Genomic DNA, 19831 nt, shown 5'->3' on the forward strand with positions numbered 1-19831 from the left:
TGCTGGAATCAAATGCTCTTGGGACAGGAGCTGTCTCTAAAATTCAAGCAGAAGGAACGGTGCTCCAGCACAACACACCTCACATTTCAGAGACGGCCTCCCAGGTGTTACCACAACAGAAAGGAGAGTAAATATTTGCTGTAATTCTTTGGCACCCTGGGATTTGAGCCTGTCAGATGCTGATGCAAAAGCAAGTAAAAAAAATAAAAAAAGCCTGGAAGCCCCACAGGCTGTTCAGCTGATAGGCTCCCAGATTTGAACTCCTGTCCCTGTGGGAAGCCACTGAGCTGGCACTTCCAAAAGGCACTCAAACCCAGAGGTGGCCCAGGCAGCTGGAAACAGCTCTGGCAGCAGGGATGGGCCAAGCAGGTGAAGCCAGGGCTGGGTTTGGTTCAGGAGTTGAGTGTGAGCTCTGGGGAGCTAAACTGGGAGCTGAGCAGTGCTTCCAGTGAGGAGGACCTGGCACTTGCTGAAGGGTCAGACCATGCTGCTGCCACAGGACTGGTGGGGAAAATCACTCCTGAGAAGCAGCCTGTCCCTGTTCAGTCACCTGCCAAGGAAGAAAAAAACTATCCCAAGAGCCAGGGAGAGCAGAGGGACTGTAGGATAACACAAATCCAGGGATTTGAGAAGTGACTCAGTGACTGCTGACAAGGTCACTCATATACCCGGGACCAGATAATGTCCAGATGGCCAAGGGCACTCCTTGCACAGCTCATTTGGGGGTTGGGGTCTCACCCAAGACAGGTTGTGGACTTCAGGGCCTGGAAATCAAAGCCAAGAAGGTCAAGAAGCTTTTTGAAGCCAAGCTAAGGATGGAGAAATCTGAAAAAGTGATGCCTTGACTACACTGGGGCAGTAAAGAGGGTCTTCAGTCACAAACCACAGCAGAGCCATGAGACAAGAGGAAGGGGAGAGATCACAGGTTGTGAACAGGACCTGCCTTACTGGGTAAAATTACAGCCCATTCTCATTGTTCCTTGTAAGCCCTGGGCTCACAGGACTCTGCAGAAAGAATTATTTTCCAAAATTATTTAAACTGTGAAGGGTAATTTATTTTTTTTGTTTAAATAATTTTATGTAATCCCTTCACTTTCCACTAAACACTACCTTCCTTTTTAAAACAGAACTTCAGAATATATTTCATTCATTGATTAATAATGGAGTTAATTAGTCTTTACTTAGTTTTTGCTTAATGACCTAGCAAAGGCCTCAGAGTTTAGCTTAATAACAGTGCTGCAAGATCCTTCAGCTGATGAATTATAGCATAATAATTAACATCCTTGCAGTTGTCAGGCACAAAGCCTAGTGATGTACAAAGCCTCTGCACACACAGCATTCCAATGATGCCAGTAGCCCACAGTTTGATGTGCTTATTGCTGTCATATCATAGCTGATATTCAGCCTATCTGTAAAGTACCCAGAGACTATTTCTTTCGCTTATAGAAACATATTTAAGCTGCAGAACATCAACAACAGATTCAATACAAACTGTTAGGAAATGAGCCCTCATACAGATGGTTCTGTCTCAGAAATCCATTAAAAATGCAAATTCAAATTTTGCTTCCAGAAGAATCTTCTAAACGTAAATCAGAGGGCTGCTCTCAGCTCCACAATTCTCTAGTCATTGTTGATCTCAGCCTGACCTAAGCCAGGGCAATTAACAGCAGTTAAATGGCTGCTCTAACTTATGTGACCTGGTGTGGTTCTTCAGGGAGCACCCACCAGCCCAACAGAGACTTCCAGTCCCTGCAGGTCCTACCCAAGCAGCCCTGAGTGTTTCACCTCCTCCAGCTTTTAACCAAACAGCCTGTGATAGTGTGGAAAACTCAGTTTTCAGAAAGAAATAATAGTTCCATCTGGAAAGAGAGAAATACAACACACTTGGACAAATCCACCTGAAAACTCAGCCTGGAATCTAATTCCCTACTCATTGCACAAGCAAACTGTGGAAGCAGAGGAAAAGCTGCTGACCTCCCTGAGCATCAGTAAAAACCAGGAGATTCCAGTGACTCCCAGTGTTCCAGCACTTTCCAGGGAATACTCTTGGGAGCTGTGGGCAGCTGATGATGCCCAGAGCTGTATCTTACCTGGCAAAGGACAGGACTTCCTGACCAGATTCTCCATTCCAGTTGTGACAAGGTGTCTGAGGTTGGAAATGGGGGGTGTATTCTATTCCTATCTAATGGGGCAGTTCTCTTCTATTCATTGGGCAGCTGTCTTTATCTCTTCCACACCAATCCTCCCTCCAGGAGATCTCTTCTGTTCATGGGTCAGTGAGTGTCCCTGTATGGCTGAGAAAATTCCATCATCCCATGGGGAGATGCTGTGCCCAGGGGGAGGAGCCAAGCATTCCTACCTGGATATAATCAGAGATCTAGAAGACCACAGTCAGGCTTCCCCACTGCATTCCCAGAGGAAGCCCAGGCCCATCTCCAGCAGCCCTGGAGCTCCAGAGGAAAACTCCAGCCTTGTCCAGGATCCTGCTCCAGCAGAAGCACAGCTGGCACTGCAGGAGGGCTGAGCCACCATGGAATGGGACTGCTGCCACCTCCCTGACCCACAGGGGGTCAGCTCCTAGTCTGACTCTGGCAGTGTTTTGTATTATTGCATTTTTTATTTTATTTTTATTTTCTTCCCTAATAAAGAACTGTTATTCCTGCTCCCATATCTTTGCCTGAGAGCCCCTTAATTTCAAAATTATAACAATTCGGAGGGAGGGGGTTTGCATTCTCCATTTCAGGGGAGGCTCCTGCCTTCCTTAGCAGACACCTGTCTGTTCAAACCAAGACACAAGGACTGCAGGAAAATCCCCTGGGACCAGAAGCTCCTCAGCTGCCACAGCAAAGATGCACCTGGGTGGTTTTATCCCTTCACTGAACAGCAACAGTAAAGCCAAATGTGGCCCAAGATCCACCTAAATTGATAAATGACCACAAGACCTATTTAGTCAGTAAGAAAAACTATCCCACCAATGCAGCCTAAGCTGTCTGGATACAGCCATAAATATTTGAGCAGGAACCTCTCCAAAGCCCTTCAGTTTCAAACAAACCTTTCACTCAGATGCCAACGCATCAATCAAGTCTGCTTGAAAATCTGCCCTTAAGATTATTGTGCCCATCTTCAATAAAAGAGCGGCTCATAGAGCCCATCTGAGCTGGAAAACAGCTGGATATGTGCCCTGGCTGGGTGGCCTCATCAGGTGTGCACCTCTGAGACCCCCGAACACTGCTCTGAGGAGGAGGCAAGGGCCAAGGGGCTTTTGCAGGGCCTCTGACAACTCTCTGAGGTCTTCTGGTCACTCATCTACCTCCTCTGAGACAAAGAACTCATGAAAGTGTCTGTGGGATGGGGGAATCTAGAGCAAATGCTTTACCACAGAGACATTGAAATCCATCTGTTTTACTGAAAGCAGCAAAAAAATGAGGAAGGCAATAACAGACTTCCTAGAAACCGGTTCTGTTGGAGTGTTAAGATACCAGTCAAAGCTTCAAGACAAGGTTAAAAGAAGAGAAGACTTGTGCTGTGACTACAAAACACATTTTTCTGGCCAGGTTTTCAATCACCAGGTTAATGGAGTTCTCCATGGCACTGGTGTAAGTGCCTACCTTGGCTCAGTAGAGCAGAACCCATTCCCAGGAGCAGCAGTTCCTGCAGCCACTTTCTTCTGAAGAGGGGTTTCAATTCCAGAGTACAATTTCTGGAAAAACAATTAAACGGGAGCTCTGCAGCAGCTCAAGCTGCCGGGGAAGCTGTCAACCCTCACAACACCCAAGCACAAGCAATCTCTCCAGCTGCCAACGTGGAAACAGCTGCCCAGTTCTTGTCTTGCCTACAAATAGGGCTCCTTGGTGTCAGCAGGAATCCCAAACCTTCCAGGGCAGAGCGTAAACTTGCTGCACAGGCTCCACCAGGTACCCGATGCCACTTTTGGTTGAGCTACTACTAAATTTATGCAATGCTGGAAGGCAAATGGAAGATTTGTGAAAAGCTCGAATTTGGAAAAATTCAGATGGTTTTGAGCTCAAGACTGAGCTCAGGTATCGTATCACAAAATCACAGAATGGCTTGAGATGAAAGAGACCTCAAAGATCATCCAGTTCTAACCCCCTGCCATGGGCAAGAACACCTTCCCCTATCCCAGGTTGCACAGAGCCCTGTCCAACCTGGTATTGGGCACTTCCAGGGATCCAGGGGCAGCCACAGCTTCTCTGGGCAACCTGTGCCAGGGCCTCATCATCCTCAGAGGGAAGAATTTCATCCTGATATCTAATCTAAAACTACTCTCAGCTTTAAACCATTCCCCCTCGTGCTATCACTTCAGGCCCTTGTAAAAAGTCTCTCTCCATCTTTCTTGTCACAATTAGATCACCCAAAACCCTTCTCTCCTCCACAGGATCTCTGATATCTTAACAGAAGTCTCAGGCATGAAAAAGATGTTCCAGCAGAGAAGGTGATGCAGTTTGGGTAGCCTTTGCTTCACTGAGCCCACTTTAACAGAACATTTAATCAACCCATTTAATGCCAAGTGATGGTTTTCCTACACATGCAGAATCAAAAGGAACTTGGTTTTAGGCTGGAGTGGCAGAACTTCAACCTGACAATGAGAAATATCACAGTGATTTAATGACCACATCATTTCGGCCAACACAGCAGTCTGTAAAAACAGAGCAGATGGTCCTAAGCTTTCCGGCAATGATTTTTCAAAGTTTTAAGTGTACCACATGGCAGACTTCAGGCCCAGGAATGGCTTTAAGGAAAAGACAGCTTTACAAAGCCCACTTCAATGACTGTGGAGTCAGGGAGTGATTGCAAAAGCCAGCACAAGGATTCATAGTACTTGGTGAGGACAGGAGAAAATACTAGAGTATTTAAGCAGGAAAAAGCAGAGATATCACAAAAAGTCACTCAAAGGCAGGTGAGAAACAGTGGAAATCAGCATGGAAGAAGAATGCACAATAAAAGAGGGAAATCGGAAAGGAGCAAAAATGCCAGAAGGGTGGTCAGGCATTGGAATAGGCTGCCCAGAGAAGTGGTGGGGCCACCATGCCTGGAAGCACTCAAAAGCCACATGGATGTGGCACTTGGGGACAAGGGTCAGTGGTGGCCTTGGCAGTGCTGAGGACTAGCTGGACTCCATTTCAGAAGAATTTTCCAACCTAAACAATTCTGTGATTCTATTACTCCAAGAGAAGGGCAGGACAGAAAGATGAATGACAGTGAACAGGGACCCCCTTGGTGCTGGGATGGAGGGCCAAGATGTAAATCCACAGAGGAAAATCTTTGCATTCTCTAATGAGGCCTCAGAGGAGATTAACTGCGACTGTCTTTTGGGAAATGCATGAGATTATTCTGCAGGTACAGAAATGCCACAGTTTGAAGGCTTTTAGGAGCTCTAAGCCCTCAAGAGGCTTTCAATGAAAGGGCTCAGTATCTTTGAAGGGCATTATTTTGGCAGGATGCTTTGTAAGAAGGGACAAATTGAAGACCCAAAAGAATGTCCTAAAAAACTGACAGGTGATCAGAGACCTCGCAGCTCTATCAGGTGCACTGCAAGAAGTCCTTGGAGAATTCTGTGACAATAAAGTTCCTGTAAACCTCTTAGCAACAGCTCTGCCTCAGGTGTATGTTGGGTTCAAAGAGGGAACAATCACCAAGCAGCAGACATGGGATAGTTAAAACTCCTCAGAGAGAAAAATGCAAAATGTTTTCATGCTGCAGCACAACAAATGACAGGAGTCGTTTTTCAAGAAGAAAATGCTACTCTGCAGACAAGAAGCTTATCATGTGCTATTAAGTGTAAAAATTAGTGTAAGATAGGCTGCTAACATCATCACTCAAATCCTTCCTTGGAGATATGCTGCAGCATAATAGAATTTCTCCAACTCCAGATAGGAAGAGCAGGCAGCCTCCTCTGCATGAAGATTAGCTAAAACCGTGGCTTAATCTTTCATTCTGGACTGCTTAAATCTATGCTTGTCTTCAAGAATCCAGAAGGCAAAGTTAAATGTAGATAAGGTCACTGTCAGCATAGGCAGGACCTGGGAAGAAAAGGCACAAACCCTTGAAAGTGTCTCTATTTATCATAAATCACTGAAAAGTGTTCAGCCAGTTAAGGTGGCACTGACTACAGCTGGCACAGAGAAACAGCAGAGCCCTTTCCAGGCTGAGTTTATATGGAACAGTCATAGAAAGGGACAAGCAGGGACACTGTTGATTCTTTTGCTTCTTTTCTCTGCCAAGGTTGGGATTAAATGCTTGAGACAGTACTTCTTGTTGGGATTCAGATGTTTGTTAGTTCTTATCTCTGTCACAGTCTCACAAACCCTGAGTTCTATAGCACTTCACTCCAACAAACTAAAAATGGAGCCCCATCTCTCTCTCTCCACAAGGCCTTTTAAGGATAAACTGTCCAATTAAGAAATGGCACCTAAATTATTTTCACTTTTAATCCAATAACCAACCACCCATGGCTGCAATGTGGACTTTTTTATCCAATTACACAAAACCACCCAAATCCACAGAGAAGAAGGTGAAGAAGGAGGATCAGCATCTGCCCTAAAACCTCCATCTTGCTTTTTATATACTACTATATTCTAAAAATTTAAACTCTAAGTTTTCCACCCTGTGATATCACACACTTCTATCCAAATTACACACCCACAATCCCAGTTCTGTCATTCCATTTTGGAAGCTTCTCCATGGCCTCAGGTCAAATGAAGTGTTCTCTTGGGGGTCAGTGCCTAACAACATAGAAAGTCTAAAATTCTCAGCAACCAGGGTCCCAACAGGACACCTTGGCCACGAGCAGAGTCACAGAAGGGTTTTCCCAGCTTAACCTGTGGGAATAAATAGTGGCAAACTCATAGAGCAGCTTCAGTCACTGAAGGATGAGACAGCATCCTCCAAAGAGAACTGAGAAAGATCCCAGCCCACCAGGAACCAAAGGAGACACACTTAGCTGAACGTGGTCACCAACAGAGCTGCCAGCCCACAGTCACTCCCCATCTAAAGGAGGGAGGGGAAATGTTGCCTAATATTTGCAGAAAACTTAAGAATATTCCCAAGGTCACACGAGGAGCTTGTGGAACAGCAGAGAACTGAAACCAAACCTTGAGCCCATTTTCAGCATTAACCCCCAAATCACCCCTTGTCTCCCCTGCAAAGGCTTGGCTGGATGGACCCGAGATCATTCTCAAGCTCTAAACAGAGTACAGAGAATGGAAAATAACTTCCAGCACTGACAATATTGTCCCTATTTAGCTAACAAGTATTGATTTCTTCCCCAGCCACTCCAATGCAGAAGAAAGCAGCACAGATTTGGTTCTTTTGATTAATTCCCTGAATCCAATCAGTTTTACTGAAGCTATCACCAGACTCTGAGGAATGATCATCCATGTGCTATTTAAAGTCAGAGAGGTGCTTACATCTCATTTTATTTGGGACCAGTGGGAATTGTAGGTTATGCAGGAAGTTTTAACTTTTCTTCCCTTATTTTTTTTGTTCATTGTTGACGAAGTTCTCCCATGTGAAGGGACAGATCTCTGTCAAAACAAGCTGTTCTCACAACAAGAGAACAGATGATGCCTTGTTCTTCTACAGATTTATCCCTTTTCTACACAAGTGCAGAAACACTGCTTCCACTTCTGCCACAGTTCCATCTCTCCAGGAAAGAGAGATCTGGAGGGCTGGGTACTGCCCAGGCTCCCCAGGGAATGGGCACAGCCCCGAGGCTGCCAGAGCTCCAAGAGTGTTTGAACAACCCTCTCAGGCACAGGGTGGGATTGTTGGGGTGTCTGTGCAGGGCCAGGAGTTGGATTCAGTAATCTCTGTGGGTCCCTTGCAACTAGGGATATTCTGGGATTCTATGGTTCTGTGATTCCTCTTGTAAAGCTCTTTCCCTGTCATTTCAAACTGAAGGAGCTGAAGTGGTGATACACAAGCTGCAGCTGAAGTTTTCCACCTGTGGCTGAGCACAACAGAAAGCAGTGGGGTAACAATTAATCCATGTATCATTTATTCCTTCTCCATAGGTAGATCTTCCCTCTCTCAATTCAGATGCAATGAGCACGGAGCACTTCAGTCTCACCAGTTGCCCACACCTGTTGTGAAGATGAGCTGTCCCAATTGAGATGACAAGAAAAGATGACAATTTATGAACTGCCAATATTTCTGCCAGGTATGCATTAAGCAAACAGCCCCAGAGCCTGCAGGCAGGAGGGTCACGAGGCATCACTCCAAGCCTCACAGCTGAAGGGCAGAAATAAACTTCAGAGATTTTTTACAGTGTTTACAATCCTCTCCATTTAAAGCCATTCCAATGGAAAATCCACTCTGCAAAGTGGACCTTCACATAAAGCAGAATCTCATTCAGGACCTTCTGCTTTAGTCCAGCTTCGGTTTTGTGTTGCCAAACTGAGGACACACAGCCCTGCTATCATGATTGTAAGTGACAGAGAACTGCAAACCAGGCAGCAATGTCTGTGTGACTGCAACATCCAGATCCACTTGGTATCCCCATATCCTATAGAGCCTTATCTACCAGCCACACTCATTGTCCCTCCACAAAAACCCTCCCCAAAAATCTCTTCAAATGACTGCTAGCCCATTCCTTACTTCCAGGTCACCCTATACTATAATACTAACTATACTGTAATACATTAATATACTATTTCCAGGTCACCCTGGAAGTAAAGGCATGGAGCCCCCAGACACAGCTCTCAGTGCTGCTGCAGCACCTCTGCAATTTCCACAGCATCCTTAAGGAACAGGGATCTGGACCACAGCACAGCAGAGGCAGAGCCATCAGAATTCTGTGCCCATTGCCACACTTCTTTCCAGCAATTGTAAATCCATTATCAAATATGCTCTCAGACACAATCTGGGACACGTGTCTGGCACACATGGCGCCAGGCTATAAATAGTCAGATATAGACAATCATACTAGATAGAACAAAGATTATTTGATTAAGCTGAGGCTCTGCCCTGCTGAACAGCCTGTGATCAGTAGAGAAACCTTGTAGGAGATGGCTCAGAGCAGCACAGCCATGTCTCAGGAGCAGGAGGAAGCTGGAGGGCTGTAGCTACACTCCATGCCTTTGAAGTCTCATGTTCTTTTAGCCCAGGGTATTTGTAAGGTTCCAGTAAAGCCTATATGAGTTTTCAGTGGTGTTTTTCACTGGTCTCCACCAGTTTTATTTGGGGAGTCAGGAGAAAGTTGCTCCTCACTGCTACACTCAAAAAATACTTGGCTGGCAAGCACCAGTAGGGAGCACTTGAGCATTTGCAGCTGGACTTCCTAGAAGGAAGGCAGTATAAGGTCAAACCACTCTAAATACACATTATTTTCACTTTATCCATTCTCTCTGCACAAACCACAGATGTTTAGCATCAGGGGAGCTGCATTACTTTTTTAGAGCTGCCACAGCTCATACACTGGGCATGAAATTGGAGCACATTCCCACAGCAAGAAGGCAGCAGGTCCTGCACTGCTGAGGTGATGTGCAAAGCACCTCAGGGTGCAGCAGCCACAGCCTCAGAAGGGCAGCAGAGCACAGGGCAGCAGATGCTGTTTAAATGCAGATAAATCTAAGCACACGTGCTGAACTCACTCTTTCTATCACACCTGTGTGCTCACCTGCTCAGAATCACTGACAGACAGCAAGCTCAGGGCTTTGGATTTGCCAAGGTCACCAACACCCTCACAAACTCACATTGCACTTTTCTTCCAGATTAGATTCTCCACACTTTAACCCTGCTTTGGTCAGGTGGGGCAAGTTTTGTGAACCACATGTAGCAATCACACCCAAAGGCTCAAGAGACTAGTTTGGATTCTGTGCAGAAGAGGAGCATTTGGAGCCTCTGGCCCCTGTGTGGGGAGCCCAGAGCAGAACTCCCACCACAGAGCTGTTCCCTGCTGCAGCTGACAGGGCAGCAAGCTCCCTGCCTGAGAACAAAATAAATTTTATATAAAACAAAGTACCTGCTGGTATCTGAGAACTGTGGTGCTGCTGGTTCCTCTGAGTCACCAAAATCCATTTCTGAGGCACTGAGTGATGTTCACACAGATACTGTCTACTGCCCAGTCATGACATAACTTCCACCTCTTGGTTCCCAGCTGGGAGGAGACCTATTTTGAGTGCCTGGACCCTCAGCCATCCCAGTGGCTCTGCAATATAAAACTCCTGAGGTCCAGCCCTCAGCAGCCTCAGGCTGAGCTGTTCTCCAGCTCACAAACAGCTCTTGCAAAGCTACTTGATCCAGATGACCACACACAACCTTGAAAGTATAAAACATAGCTGAGGAGGTAAAGAAAAAATTAAAAGAATATTTGGTCCACATATGCATTTTATGGGTTTTACAGGGAGGGAGTATTATAAATGTAGGTGAACTTGGTGGGAAGAAATGCTGATGTCTGACTCCAGTTCAGAAGGCTGAATGATTTCTTTATTATAACTATACTATAATACATTAATATATTATTTAAAGGAGATACTAAAACTACAAACTTACTTTTTCTATCATATCTAATTCACAACTCGTGACCTTCTGTCAAGAGTCCAGACACAGTGGGTTGGATTGGCCACCAGGCTCAAACAATCCTCCCCAGAATCCAATCAAGCAATCACCCCAGGTAAACAATTCTCCAAACACATTCCACATGGGAAAAACAAGGAGCAGAAATAGAAATTGTTTTCTCTTTCTTTCTTCTGTGTTCCTCTTTGAAAAATTTTGAAAGAAAGAAGAATATCCCTGCGACAGGGGAGAAAAGCAGAATATGATCCATCTGATTTTCCATATTTCCTCAGTACACATGCATACAGCCCACAACAAGCTGAAGCACAGGACTGACAGGGAAATAACTGTGACAGAAAAATCCCCAAACAATTTGGGAAAACCAGAGACAATTCCATTAGAAATCCTGGTTTCCTCAGTGTTCTTTCCTGCAGTGACTTAGCTTTGGTATACCAATATTTGGCATCGTCTTGGAAGGCGATGGAAACTCAGACTTTAGTATTTCAGCAGTGGATAAGGGTCTTCTTCATCTTCTTCTTCCTCTTCTTCTTCCTCTCCCTCTTCCTCCTCTTCTTCCTCTTTCTCTTCTTCTTCTTTCTCCTTTTCCTCCTTCTTCTTCTTCTGATGTCTAGGAAGGGTTAAGCTCATACTACAGACTTTCCCAGAGTTTCTGAGGAATTATTTCCTTACCCTGCCTGCTGCATGCTCAGAACTAGCAAAAAGACTACCTTTCAATTTTAATTCAAATGAGATGGCAAGAGTTTGGATCTCTTTAACCTTCTGCATGGTCCACAAGGTTCAAAACTCAGAAGAGGACCAGATGAACATCCCACAAACAAAATGACAGCAACCCTCTCTGACTGCCTGGTATCCTGAGAAAAGGAGTTCTATAGAAGGATTATAGGAACTTGTGTCTGAAATCTGTGAATTAACAGCCAGCAATGTACAGAACAAGAGGGAAGGGTTAAAGGCCAAACCAGTACTTATGAACAACAAAATGGACTTGTTTTGAACTTGTCAGAAATGAACAAGAAAATAAATCAACACCAAGTAGATTCCACCACCTCTAATCCCTGCAGGAATGTGTCAGAGTTGACCTCCACCTTCTTATCCAGCAGCAGCAGCAAAATAAGAGAAGGGAAAGAGACCAACACAACTGATGCCACATCACTGATCCTGTAGTAAAAACATCCATTATTCTCAGGAGAGAAGCTGAAGCTGGCAAGTGAAACGGGATTTTCTGTCCCCTGGAGAATCCCAAAGCAGCCAACAACATCACACTCATTGCACAACATTCCTCACTGTAGATAAATTCATTTTAAATTCATTTTGTAAGAAGCTGCAAATCTTCTGCAGGCAAAGCCTGCTTTTAGGGAGAGCTACTGGCTTTCATTAGCCAAACTGATATATCATCATTAAATCTGACACTTAAGCAATTCCAGCTATGAAGGGCCAGGGTTATTTTTAAAAAGTAGTATTAATCCAGAAGTAGAAGTTTCTCCAGCAAACCACAAATGTCTTCACTTAAAGTGGCTCAACTGGAAAGACCAAATTCAGTTGGAGAAGTTTCTGTGTTTCAGAGTAGGAGTCTTCCTTAGTGATTAATTAGTTTATTGAAGGCTTAGTGATTTTTTAAAATTGTATGCAAAGAATTATCTGGCTTTATTGTGTTCATAATATGTTTCTGCAGCTTAACAAAATCTATGTCCTATTTCCTAAAATAATAGGTTGTATGCTTTCTTTCTAAGGACAACAAATTGAATTATACTGTCTGGGGAGCTGAATTCTCTTGAGAATTTTTATTGGGGATTTAATTTGAAATATCGACTTTTTGCAAGTAGCTCTCAATGCTTTTGTTAGAAATTGAGGAGAGAAGCAACATTCTGGAGATGGAAATCCATCTGTAGACAGCCACGGGCTAATTTGGGTGCAATTCTGAAAACCAAGCTTTTAAAGACTATTTTAGAAAAAAGCTGTGGTGACAGTATTTGGTAGGGGAGCCCCCCTGGGCTGAGCTGTGTGGCCTGGGTGACGTTGGCCACTGGAGGTGATGCTTACTCCAATTTAAAATCTCCAGGACAGATCATGAGGAGCAGCTGAGGGAGCTGGGAAGGGGCTCAGCCTGGAAAAAAGGAGGCTCAGGGGGGCCCTTCTGGCTCTGCACAACTCCTGACAGGAGGGGACAGCCGGGGGGGTCGGGCTCTGCTCCCAGGGAACAGGGACATGACCTCAGATTTCACCAGGAATGGGTTAGGCTGGATATTAGGGAAAATTTCTTCACTGAAAGGGCACTGAAACAGGCTGCCCAGGGCAGTGGTGGCATCACCAGCCCTGGAAGGATTTCAAAGCCATGTGGATGTGGCACTTGGAGACATGGGTCAGTGGTGGCCTTGGCAGTGCTGGGGGAAAGATTGGATTTGATGATCTTGGAGGGATTTTCCAATCTAAGTGACTCCATGATCATTATTAGTGCTAGTTCCTACTGGTACAAAAACTATTAATAATGTGGGAATCCCTCCACAATGAAGGTGACAAGAAGTGCAGTTCTTGGAATGGTAACACAGACTTGGAGTACTAAGAGAGCATCAGTCAAACAAAGTCTGCCCTTCCTTAGTACAGCACAAAGCACACAGGTCCCACCTCACCGTGGGGCTTGCTTGGTCCAACAAACAATTAGTAAAGTTTTACACCAAAACCAAGTTGATTCACACTAGATATAGGGAAGAAATTTTCTGTACGATGAGGCCAGTGAGGTCCTGGCACAGGGTGCCCAGAACAGCTGTGGCTGCCACATCCCTGGAATGTTCAAGGACAGGTTGGACAGGACTTGGAGCAATCTGGGATAGTGGAAGGTATCCCTGCTCATGGCAGGGGGTTGGACTGGATGGACTTTAAGGTCCCTTCCAGCCCAAACCAGTTTGGGATTCTGTGATTCTATGACTGACAGCACAAACACCAGTTCTTCCACCAGACACTTGAGGCCCTGTGCCAGCCCCTGCCCTTGAAAACTGAGCACAGCTGGAAACCAAGTTAAAGATTAAAATCCCATTAAAGTCTAATACAAGGTAGGAAATAAACCCCAACGTCCAGCCCTACACAGTAACAGCCCTTACACAAATCCAGTCTTGTGCAACCACCACAGACATTGCTCTGCAATGGTTTCACTGTGTTCTCCTAATCCAGAACTGGCCTCTTTAGCAGCTGGCAGTAAAAAGAAAGTGCCAAGTCATCTATTTCCACATTTGGGGATGATGAAAAGCACTTGAAAATGCTCAGCACTTCTGCAATAATTATAACAAGCACAGTACTTGTTTTGGGAAAGTATAATGTATTCTGGGGAGCAGAATCACATCAAAGAGGAAGCTTTCAGACACTTCAAGGAGCAGAATATGAAGACATATATAGAGAGATATAATTATCACCACGGTCACAAGTCCCTCTTAGGCAAGGATCACAGGAAGGAGAAGCAGATAAGTGAAGCATTGTGGACACAGAGCTAAGGCTGTAGGCTGATGTAAAATCAGTTCTCTCTACCTGGATATGGCACAAGCTGGGCTGCAGCAGTGCATTTGAAAGATTGTCAAAGATTTCCCAAGATTTAGATTTTCCTACCTGAGGATGGGCTGTGACTATTCAAAACCCCCACTCACTCTCTTGGAACAGTGCCCCACAGCCCTTTGAGTACCCCACAGGGCCCAGAGCTGGTCAGCAGCTCCAACACAACTAACCACAGCCTTTTCAAAGGTGAAAATCCCTGTTCCCTACTGCCCAACCTTCTTGCTACACCTGGATACCTGTTTGGGTGTCTGTGTATGTCTGTCTGACAGATGCCTCCACCCCAGCACCTGATGGGTGTCAGGGCATGTGAGATAAAAATCCATGTCTGCAGTTTTGCACTCTGTAGCCCCAGGGTGGCCACAGACAAAGGAAAGTTTGGCCAAGTTTTCATTGTTTAGCTGTCAACCAAACCATGCTTTAATCACCATCAACAACTGCTCAGAAGTCTCATGTGGGACATGCAGCAAGATGCACATGTGGAATTGCATGAAAAACTACTTTTCTTTCAGTTTTGGCAGAATCTAAGAAATAGGTGGATATGGCCTCATTTGAATGTAAGAGGAAGAAAAATTCTGGTGCACCCAAAAAAAAAAAAAAAGGTGACACAAAACCGAAATCCATTTGAAAACCTTCCTTGATTATTTTCTTTTGGTCTTTTGACTTCCAGTCACTGCTGGACATGCTGGAATCCCCCTGGCTCTGTCTCACATGGAAATAAGTAAATCCAGAACAGCAGAGGCAGCAAAGCCTGGCTTTTCAGGATTTCCCACTCCACACTGGCTTCCTGCATCAGTTCTCTGAATTTCAGTACTAAATAACAGAATTAGTTAGTATTGACATGGAAATTAGTCTGTATTGTAATGGAATTTATGAGATCTTAATACTAATAATTAATTGCTATTCCAACTTGAATATTTTGTGAATTCAAATAACCCCAAGATCTGTATCATTTGCTTCAAATGGAGCAATGGGGTTCAAAGATTGCTAAGAAAAAACAGATCCTCACCAACACAATATCAACTGCCTCCCAAGAAATCATGCTAAAATATAGCAAGAGGAGAAATTCTTACATTTTTCATGCATCTGAAGTTAGCATCTACTGAGAACACGGTGCAGTTTCTCAGATGCATTTTCCCTGTAACATTTCCTACAGCAACCTGGTATTTTCAGGAAAGAAGATTAAGAACTGAGGTCATTTGCTGAACACTGAGGCTGGCAGCTTTGTCTTGTTAGTCAGCCACTGAAATCCTTTGCCTGGCAGGGTGCAAGCACACGAGTGCCAAAAATGCACAGCAAAGATGGGGCAGAGTGATCTTACCTGAACAAGAGGAAGGGGAAAGTGAGCACAGAACAGCTGCTGGCACATTTCCATAAACAAAGAGCTCAACCCCAGACCCTTCCCCCAGATGCTCAAGGGGCTTCTTTAGGATTTTAACTCTTTTTTTTTTTTGTTTTTTTTTTTTTGCCATCAAACCTTGGCTGTGGAGAGGTTGAGATGATGATGGCACCATCCCAGGCTGAGTGCAGCAAAGAGACAAAACCCTCCCTCCTGCCTGCCCAGCAGCTCTGCTGTTTCCAAAGGATTTATGGTCACCAGCTCCAGGATGAATCACACCTCCCACCCTCACCTAATGGCTCTCCTTAAGGGCAGGAAGGTAAATCCTGCTCCCCACACTGCTGCCAGCACTCTTATTAAAACTTTACAACTTTCATGTTTCTAGAAGGCTGAGATTCTGCTCCAAGGTGCTTGTGAGACCCCCTTGACTTGCACAGTTAGAGGTGAATTTTGTTCTGTGCCTATTACTGGGAAAGGTCTCTCCATGCCTCCCCCCCCCCAAAAGAAAAGGTGACACAAAACCACAATCCACTTAAAAACCTTCCTTGATTTTTTCCTGCTCCTGCTCTTACTTCCACAGCAATCCTGGTTTTGCCTCCAGTCACCCAAACTCGACTCCCTGCACAGCTCATGGTGTTTAAAATTGCAAGTTTGGAAAGCTGAAAGAAATGCAGAGAATATTTGTGGTGCTTTCCCCCCACCCCCTCTTTCTGTGTTTGTTTTCTGCATTTGAGGGAGTTAAATCAGCACAACGCACCCAAAGCCTGTGCAGGGTGAAGTGGGAGCACAAAGCTCAGTTCCTGCAGCCTGACTCACAGTGTTTCAGTGCCACAGACTGACAATGCAGCAAAAGTCATCTCAAGGAGTCTTAATTTTACGTTCTTTTCCACAAGAACCTTCTCACGATGTGAACTATTCCTATAAGCCCAGATGCTGAGTTCAGGGTCTCCCTGAGCACCCTGTGTACCAAATCCATTAAAATTTACCTGGAGACAGCACTGACCATTCCATCCTCTGCCATCCAAGAGGCTCTCAATGCTTCATCATCACGCATGGGCACTGCAGAGCCTGGCCTGGCTGCTGCCACATGCACCATGACAATCCCTTCCCTCTCTGCCTTCCCATAAAGCAGGATCCATCCTGTTCACACAGCCACCAGCACTGACTACCCCAGAGTCTCCTCCTCAGTCAGTCTCACTGCTTCACATGTTTTTCCCTACCAAGTCATGGGAAACTATATTTATTTTTATTATTTTTAAATTATTTTTATTATTGTATTATTTTAAATATTATTTTATTATTATTACTATATATATTTTTATTTTATAAAAAGCCAAACTCCCTTTTATCAGCTTGAGACAAAATACCTCTTGCCCTATCCACAACAGCCCCAGAGAACAATTTGTCCTGTCTTTCTTTCACATGTTTGAAAGCTCACGTGTTCCTCAGTGCTGACTCTTCAGGACTTAAAAACCCTGAACTCCTGAACCCCTTGATACTCCTGGACACTGATGCCAAAAAAATGAGCCCGATGCTTCCCTCCACAGCATTTCCACCACGTGGCTGATGTGGGGTACTCAGAAAATTTTTTGGTGCACAGATACACCCAATTAACCTTATGGGAAGTGTCTGTGAGGGGGAGACATGGAAAAGGAAGAAGAGAAGTTTAGTGCAACTCCTCATCTGTAATATCAGACAGAGAGAACTTGCTCCACGGCACATCCTCAGAACATTCCAAAAGGAAAATGAGTCACTGAAGGAGCAGAGGCCAGTTTTGATAGATGGCATATCCACAGCAGTGAAACAGCCACAATGATCAGCAGTGCCACAGCATTCCTGGATAAACAAGGACTTCATCAGAGGAGAAGAGAAATGACCACTGTGATAGCAAGCCAGCTCTTCCAGGAGGAAAAATACATCAAGAATTTTCACTTCCTCACCTCAGTCATCCATCAATAAATAAGTCTTCTAATTGGAAAGCAGAAGAAACAACTGCCTTTGACCTGATGCCATAAATGGGCTTTCAAATCAACCAAGCAACAATATCCCCTTCCAAAGCAGAAAATTCCTCAGCATTTCTCTGCCACACACTTTGTAATAGCTTAGTCATCAAATCAGACAGACCTTGGGTGAAGCCAGGTGCTTCATGAGCATCTCAGCTGCAGCTGGGCACTGAGAGAAGGAGCTGCTCACTGGCAGTGCCACTTTTGGGCCTGTCAGCAGAGACACTGTCCCTCTGTGGAACCACCAGCATCCCCCCAGCCTCTCCCCCACCCCTTCCCCACAATGCCAATGAGATCCAAGGAGCACATTTCTCATCAAGACACAGATCTGGAACCAGTCCAGCCTGGCTGGAGCATCTGCTCTGTATTTGCATCACTTCACAGGATCTTTCCACTGGTTTCTTCACTGCAGAGATGAGAGCAATTAAAAAACCTCAGGCTTATGTCTGCTGCTCTCCCTGTCTTATCTGTGCTCTCTGATTGTCATTGAAATAACCACAACAAAAACTGGAACAGAGACCCAAAATCTGCTCTCAGTGAAATCATCTGCGGGCTCAGAATAAACCATGAGCTTAAGAGCTTTGCTGTACCAAGCCCTAAATAATAGAGGTGGGAAGTGAACAGAGCCCACAGCTCCTACAGCAATGGGAGAAGCTCAGGGAGACTTTGCATGAACAGAGCAAAGACAGAGAACCCAAATGTAACCACCTTGACACATTCTTAATCAAATCACAAAAACCACTGCAGAGCAAGACAATGCTGAGCAAAACAGGCAAGAACATGGGATCAGGAGTGCTGGGAGCACAGCACACCAGCCCTGCCAGGGGGACTCACCTGAACATCATAAAAGCACCCTGCAGGAGACCCTCCCTCTGCCTACTGAGAAGCAAGGACAGAACAGGTGAAAGAAGCCAGATGTTTTCTAGTCTCAGGTCACAGTCCTTGCTAATATATTCATCAATGGTGGAAGGGAAAAAAGAGAACAAGTTGCTCATTTTAGTCTCTCTTTTTGGCCATATCCTGGATGACAAAGTCACAAGGTAAAAAAAATGAGGACACCTACATTCTAGCTCTCAAAGAAAGGCAGAACTGAATCATTGCTTTTCCTGCCTTCATCTTTCGAGAACTTCCAAGGTATTTTCACCCCACACAAGTCCTGCTTCCTATCCACCACTGACCAGCAGCTGCTTCACTCCTCTGATGGAATGCACGTCATCCTTAAGAGTCTTGGGGCACTTCAGATTTGAGGACTGCTCATCCACATCCCACATTCCTGAGGTGAAGCCAGATCAGCCACATGTGACTTGCCCCAGAAAGGTGACTCCAAGATCCAAAGCAGATCCATTGGCATGGATTAAACTACAAAAGGGACTTCAGGCAGGCAGGTTGTAACTATCTAGTGAGGAATATTATACAGGACACGGACTTCAGAGGTGACTTTGGCGTCCATGAGGATGAAACCACACAGGGAAGTCATGGGATGGGAAAGCAAATCCTCCTGAAGCATTAATATCTGTGAGGGCCACCTCTACCACACCCTGTGGAATGACTTTGCTCTGGAACCAGAAGTCAAGTGGTGGGTTCAGGCTACAGCTCTTCCAAACATGAACACTTGCTGCAGGGTTTTCAGAGTAGCACCGGGCCAGAATTTCAATAGGGATTCACAGCCAGCCATCCCTAGCAGGAATTTGCCAGGCTCCAACATCAAAAGAACAGTGAAGACAGGTGGCTCCTGTCTCCAAGGTCACCTCACTGAGCCAAGTCTGACATCACCTGTGCCAAGGCTGCCATGGACAAATTATCCCAGCATTTATAACAAAAACACCTCAGGGAACGGGCACAGGGCTCGGTTCATCCAAACACATGAGGATAAGGAAAAATGGAAATAAATTTCGAAGGAGAACACACCATACCCTTAAAAAAAATCCCCAAATTGCCTGATATTTCCTCCCAGTCTGTCCAAAATACTTTCACAACAGTTCCTCAGTGAGGCCCTTACAGCCATAAATCCAACAGACACAAACCCCTGAGCAGAGAGGCTGCAGGAACGAGGATGTGCAACAGATGCAATGCAATCCCAACTGCATTGTATGGAAGCAAATGGAGCTCAGCTTTGTTTCCAGGTACAGAGAGGGTTATAGTATCATTTTTCCTTTTCCTCAGCAACGTGGGATGAGTGTAAAAAGGGCTCCCTCCTGTTCTGATGTGAGCCGTGCACGTCGCAGGGGACGCCAGCACAAAGGCAAGAGGCCAAGTGACAGCTTTGGAGCCAAGAGATGACAGAGATGACTTCAGCCTTTCCCATGAATACAAACTGGAGCTAATTAGCTGAGGAAGGAGTGTGGGCCAGGGCACAAAATTGGCCAAACTGCCCTTGGGCTGTCTTGCTGGCTGGTTTGTGCAGGGGAGACAAATCCTT

The 19831-nt window shown here is 45.2% G+C and overlaps 1 protein-coding gene across 3 annotated transcripts in view; it reads right to left on the minus strand.

The window, feature by feature from the left end:
- SLC35F4 (solute carrier family 35 member F4) overlaps nt 1-19831 on the minus strand; it is a 117310-nt gene that overhangs the window by 64476 nt on the left and 33003 nt on the right. Inside the window, exon 1 of one of the 3 annotated variants that reach the window (XM_053946630.1) lies at nt 18247-19136. The exons of the other annotated variants lie outside the window; for them this stretch is intronic. The gene's annotated coding sequence lies outside the window, so the exon portion shown is untranslated. Of the gene's footprint in view, nt 1-18246; nt 19137-19831 lie in introns of those variants that run through there. 3 annotated transcript variants of the gene reach the window in all.

Source organism: Vidua chalybeata, chromosome 6 (genome assembly GCF_026979565.1).
Source record: "Vidua chalybeata isolate OUT-0048 chromosome 6, bVidCha1 merged haplotype, whole genome shotgun sequence".
In the NCBI taxonomy this organism is placed as follows: Eukaryota; Metazoa; Chordata; class Aves; order Passeriformes; family Viduidae; genus Vidua; species Vidua chalybeata.